We start from the raw sequence: 6,158 nt of genomic DNA on the forward strand, positions 1-6,158 counted from the left end.
CGCAATCCTCATGGGCATACTCAATCCATTCTTGTGCAAATCTCATGCACAACTGATAGTCACAACTCACCCTTTCACTTACCTCTAACACCTGTCTCTGTTGAACTGTCCATGCACTGAGTTAACTAATGTATTCTTCAGTTACTTTATGAGTTAATAATTAGTGAATTAATTAATATTTAATTCAAACAACTCATCACTAGTGTATTCTCCAGTTAGACTGAATACAACTAGTTCAACTGAACACAACTCCATCAACTCTACATCCAACTCCACAGAACTCACATGCATGAGTTCTAACTAAAGTCCTCCATGCAATAGCTCAACTAACACATAAGAAACCATGTGATTCCTTCTGTCAGATGCATGTGCCACATCCATAGCTCGAACTGAAGTGCTCCAAGAGAATAAGATAATGTTTAGAGTCCAAATATTACTAAGGGCTAATAATATTTGATTGTTTCTATTTTTAGCCTGGTAGTCTAAAAATAGACTTTGATCACTCCACTGTGAACCAGAAATAGAAGTCCATCTATTTTTCCCAACATGACCAATCATCCACAAATGAAATACTACAACTCATAGACCATGATCCATATGTCTAAAAATAGACATAGTCTAAAAATAGACTTTGTGCCATAATTTGCCTGCGGGCCCACTTAGTGAAGGCGACTCCTTTCCACTAAGCTCCATCATCTTGTTGCATTCTAAACACACAGTTAAAGAGTATCAGTTAAGACAGGAAACCAGCATAGAGTTACTGAAGAAAACAACTGCCAGCAAAATTATAGGGCCTACCTCCAACACATTCAACAAAAACAGGACCAGCACAACATCAGTTTATCTTTTTCCTATTTTCAAGGCTAGCTGTTTCTATTTTTCTTGTAAACTATTTTTAGTTATCCTAAATATTATCTCACAGCTGTTATGAGATATTTGTTGTATAATTTTTTGGATAAATACCCCCTCCATTGGAGTATTGTGGGTGGATTCCTAGACTTTGTTGTAATATTGATTTTCTAGAATAAAGAGCTGTTGGAATCAACTGTTGTATGGCTTACTGGATGAAGAATTGAAATAGAGGACTTGTCACAGACTTCTTGAATCAACCACCAGATCAATAAGTCCTCTATATCTTGTGTTTTAAAGTTTTCTAGTTTATTATATCATCTGTGTTTCACAATCTGAATGATAAAGAAAGATTAATTTCAGAATATGCTTGATTGCACTCTGTTTTCAGTCATTATTTTTCTCTGTATTTTCTTCAGAATTAGGATAAGCAGCGAAATCTTAAGTGCTCCTGTTTCCCTAAATCTTTCATGTTGATTATTTGTTAAAGAATACTTAACTGCGCCTTATCAGTAATCATCCATTTTTCCTCTTTAAATAGGCTGAAGGATTCTCAACTACCCTTCACCCCATTTGAGCCCATTCCATCTGTTTCAAGTCTTTATTTGTTCCCTGTTTGACTACCTTGCTCTGTGAAGCCATCCTCTGTTAAGAAACCAAATCCAGAAAGCCATCTTCTTTGACTCCATTAGCCCAATGGACTGAACAACTCTGTCTTACCTCTCTGCTCTATTGAATCTCACCACCCAAACTCAAACAAAACTCCTAAACTTCATAACTAGCCTAATACCTTTAAAAACAAAGCTAAATCATAAAGAGAGAGCCCTCTTTGGATACAGATTGGCTAGATTCTGTATCTAAAATATTGGTTTGTGGTTACCTCGACCTCCTTCCCCTTCTTACAACTTCTGGGAAAACCTGAGTGATAACATCAATGGCGACTCCACTGGGGACCTGAATAATTGTTTTTTACTATTGTTTATTTCATAAGCTACAGATGGAGCCTGAAGTTAGCCAGGTAGCCTTTGAAATTCTCTTGCCTTGCAATTGCAGAAGTAAATGAATGTTGCTTTAGTCTATCTCTGGTCTAGCTTATGGACTGAACATCTGGTTTCAAATACTTGATCAGTTCCTCTTGTCAAATAAGTCTTTAAGAAGGTTTAAATCTCATATCTAAAGCCTCTTAAAGAAATCATAGAAGTTGTTTTGAAAAGTCATAAAAAATCAAAATAATCATAAAATACTCAAAAATTTGGTTCCCTAGAGAAACTAACTTTTTCTTCAGAAATGTTTTACAGGTTTAGATCTGATCTGTGACAGTGGACAAGATCAGACACACAAAGTTTAAAATCCTCCACCTGGCCACTCCACATCAATTTCACAACTAAGACTCCACTGGAGGGATGAACCTGAAAGAACAATACAAAAAGATTAGGCTTTTAAACTTGGATTGTTATCCAAGACCTCATGTTCTTTCTAAATTGATAGAGTTTCCCAATGATTATTGTATTTTGGAAAAAAAAATTAGATTAATTTTTGAGTATTTTCTTTTTGAAAATTGCAAATATATATCATCCTTTTGAATCTTATGATGATCACTTTCCAATCAAGAAGCCTCAAATACTCAAGACTCCACTACTAAAATAATCCAAAGTGGTTGAGAACCTATGGTGACCCAATTTTAGCATTAAGTGTCTTCAAAATGAATTTAACAAATCAATGCAGGTATGCTCCTTTGGACAGGTCAAAGATTCTAGGTTTTCCAAACCCTTTGCCCAAATTTGATTGGTCAAAAAATCTTCCATTGTTTAAAGATGAAATAGGAGATGATGCTGCTTTACATTTATTAAAATTTCATATGAACATTCGAAAGTTTAAAGTCAAATTCCATGAAGATTGTCTTATGAAAATATTTATGGTAACTTTAGAAGAAAAAGCTAGATCTTGGTATGAAAATTTACCAACCTCTAGCATATGTTATTTAAAGCAGTTCATGCTACATTTCATGACAAATACAAGGAAAGGTATTCATCTCTATTGCTAATTCAAGACTGTTGTGACAATTTTGAAAGTTTTATTCACTATCTTGAAAATTACTATGATGATGATGATGATCAGTTCATGGATCATGAAATATTAGAGGTTTTAGAAGAAAAGCCTTTTCAAAAAGTGGATGCTGTGCTTGAACTATCTTCCCCTTAGAAAGAAAAAGATGATGTATGTTGTTCAGAAACCCATGAAATTTCCCCACAGAAAAAAATTCTTGTAGCACTACAAACCGATGAGAATACAGAAAAAATGAAGTTCCCTGAAATTGCTCAAATAGAAAATAGCAATGAAAACCAACAACAGTCCAGAGATCTAGAGGTAGAGGCAATAGAGCTTAAAAATATTGAACCACAAGACCATCTTCAACAAGTAGTGGTTTCTTCAGAGATTAAAGACCAGTCAAAATTATTTGATGAAAACCATGTCACAAATTTTCTTTCCTTGCATGCAAATGAAATGAGACAACATACTTTGATAGATCATGATCTTTCATCTAAAATTAATGAGAGTTTGCAACTCCCTTGCAAGCTTCTATATGACAAAGACAATGATGAGGATTTTCCTGTTGTATGTGATAAGGTTGTTATATTTGATGAAGATCAAGAGTATTCAGAGCACTTGGATATAGTGGAGAATAAAGAGGAGAAACAATTGACCAATCACTTGAATCAAGCAACAGTTTGGAATGAGGTTTGTTTTCCTGATACCAATCATCCAGAAGATCGTATATGGCAGGATTACCATTATCCTTTGGTCAATATATTGCAGCCATCAGTGCAAGAAGAGATTAAGAATCATGAACAAATTTCTGCTAATTCCAAATACCATAGATCATAAGATAGATTTATAAAGCAATATGTGGAGGAGCAATCCCCTGATCTAATGTGTATATTTGATGACATTACTTCTTTTGATGATTTTCCCAAATATGATCAGTATGATGATGATTATGTTTCTCAAATTCAAATTAACCTTGCAAAGGAATCGGAAGCTAATTTGGGAATAAGGAAATTCAGGTTCAACGGCTTGAAAATAGTGATCAGCTTGTTCGTTTCAGCTATGAGAATGAGGAGGAAAGTGCAGAAACTTTTGAAATTAGTGAAGGAACTTTACCATTTTGTTTTGATTCATTTCAATTTATTAGAGATAACTATCATGCAATTAGAAAATCAAAGTCAACAGGTCTTGATATTAACTATCTAGAGGGCAATAAAATCTTTGTTCAAGACTACTCATATCTAGAGTTGTAGCCCCAAAATGCCATTGAATATCAGGTTGCAGAAGAAGACTTGGAAGTAGGAACATATGATCAAATGATCCAAGTTGATTCCCTGCCTCTTTGTTTTGAATCATTTCAATTTTTAAAAGAAATGTGGTGTAAAATTTTTAAAGAAAAGGAGGAGCAGCTTGTAGAAATCTATGAAGTTCCATTTGAACCTATATGTAATAAGTTGCAACAATCCTTCCAAGTTCTTTATGATCCAATAGCTGATAGGTTGGATGATGAAAGCAATCATAATTTTTCTCCATTAACAGACTATGAGAGTCAAAATCAAGATGATAATGGTTTTACCAGACAGACATTACAATCAGTAGAAATATCATCACGAAGAGCAGTTGAAAACATGCAGGGTGATAAAGATAAAAGTGATATTTCAATTTCATGGCAGGTAGGCTATCCAAAACATTTATATAGTTGTTTGAATCAACTCAAGAATAGTGTATATATTTTACAAGATCCTTTTGTACAGTTTCTAGATTCAACAAAGGAGATCAGGAATTTCCTTATCTTCTCAAAGGTTAACAAAGCTATATTTGATTGCAAGATATCAATTTTAAACACCAACAAACACAAGAAACAAAGGTCACTAATGTATATAATGCTTGAATGGTTGCATTGGTTGTTTCATTTTACCTAACCAACAGTCAGAAAGCTGATTAGAGTAAGTAGGTAGGATTTCAGTTTTATTTAATTCAATTTTTAGTAGATTACAAAATAAATCCTTAAATATTTGAATCCAATCAAAAGGCCCTAAGATCTTGATGATTTACTAATTTGGTTTGAAGGTTGCAACACCTTTTGGTTTCAGGTCAGATCTCAAGTTGTGCAGGAGAAGGTTAAAAAGATTTTTGATAAAAAGGCCAAGACTGAAGATTCCTATCCAAGTTACAAGGTGCTCAAGTGGGATTCAAGTAGGAAGAATAAAGATTTGGTGTTGATTTGATAGTAACTTGCTGCAGTTGAAGCCCGAAGAGAAGGCCCTAAGCTTCACAAGTGTGCAATAATATATACAATAAAACAACCAGCTGAAGGAGATTTCAGAGCACAGTAAAAGTTATTCAGAAGGCCATTTGACCTGTTGTTCTTGACTTTCCACCAGGGAAAGCCATCCCCAAGTGGAGCCACTGTTATACTCCTATACCAATAGGTGTCATATTTCATGATTGACTTGTTGAGCTCTGTAATATGTTCATTCCTTTCCTTGTTGCAAAGGTTTCCATATTATCAAAAATTTCAAAAAATGTAAAAAATGTAAAGAGGGTATGCCCTAAAAAAAAAATCAAAGGGTAAAAAGAATAAAATGGTCAAAAAAGTGAAAGAAATGAACCCCAAACAAAAATAGACCAGGAAAGTGTGCAAGTCCAAAATGCCACTACTTTTTCATTTTCTGTAATAAGCATTGTGTGCAGCTTGTTAATTTATGCCACAATTGATGAATGGCCAAACAACTTAATCTTGGCTAGTTCATATTTGAATTTCCTGTTTTAGAGATAGAGAATAAAATCTGACCAAACTGTTTAATCTTGGCAAATAAGTAGATAGGTAGAGTAAATAAAAAGGAGCTCAACAGTTAAATCTGAGCCCTTGGATGTAATAAGTGCAGACTTAGGTAGGCTTACCATGAAAAGAAAAGGAAAGTTGATAAGGTTTTGCTAGTCTAAGTGCACCCGAATAAAGAAGAAAAAATGATAGGCCAAAGTAGGGAGGGTAGGTAGATGGTGTTGCAGAATGATACTTGTGATAGATTATGTCTCTAAATGTGTTAATCTTTATCTCTATCACAAGTGCCAGGCAGATATTATACTCGATGCATCTCAAGCAAGACAAGGTTGAATAACTAACTCCCCTTCATACTTTTCCCTAAAGATTTCACTAAATTCCCCAAAGTATTAAGATTTGTTGTTGATATCACTCATAAACCACTCCTTCCCATCCATCTCATTTCATAAAGTTCCTAAGTAAAACCCCATTTTACTTA

Source organism: Pinus tabuliformis, chromosome 7 (assembly GCF_031772625.1).
Source record: "Pinus tabuliformis cultivar Carrire ecotype Pingquan chromosome 7, CPIR1, whole genome shotgun sequence".
Taxonomy (NCBI): Eukaryota; Viridiplantae; Streptophyta; class Pinopsida; order Pinales; family Pinaceae; genus Pinus; species Pinus tabuliformis.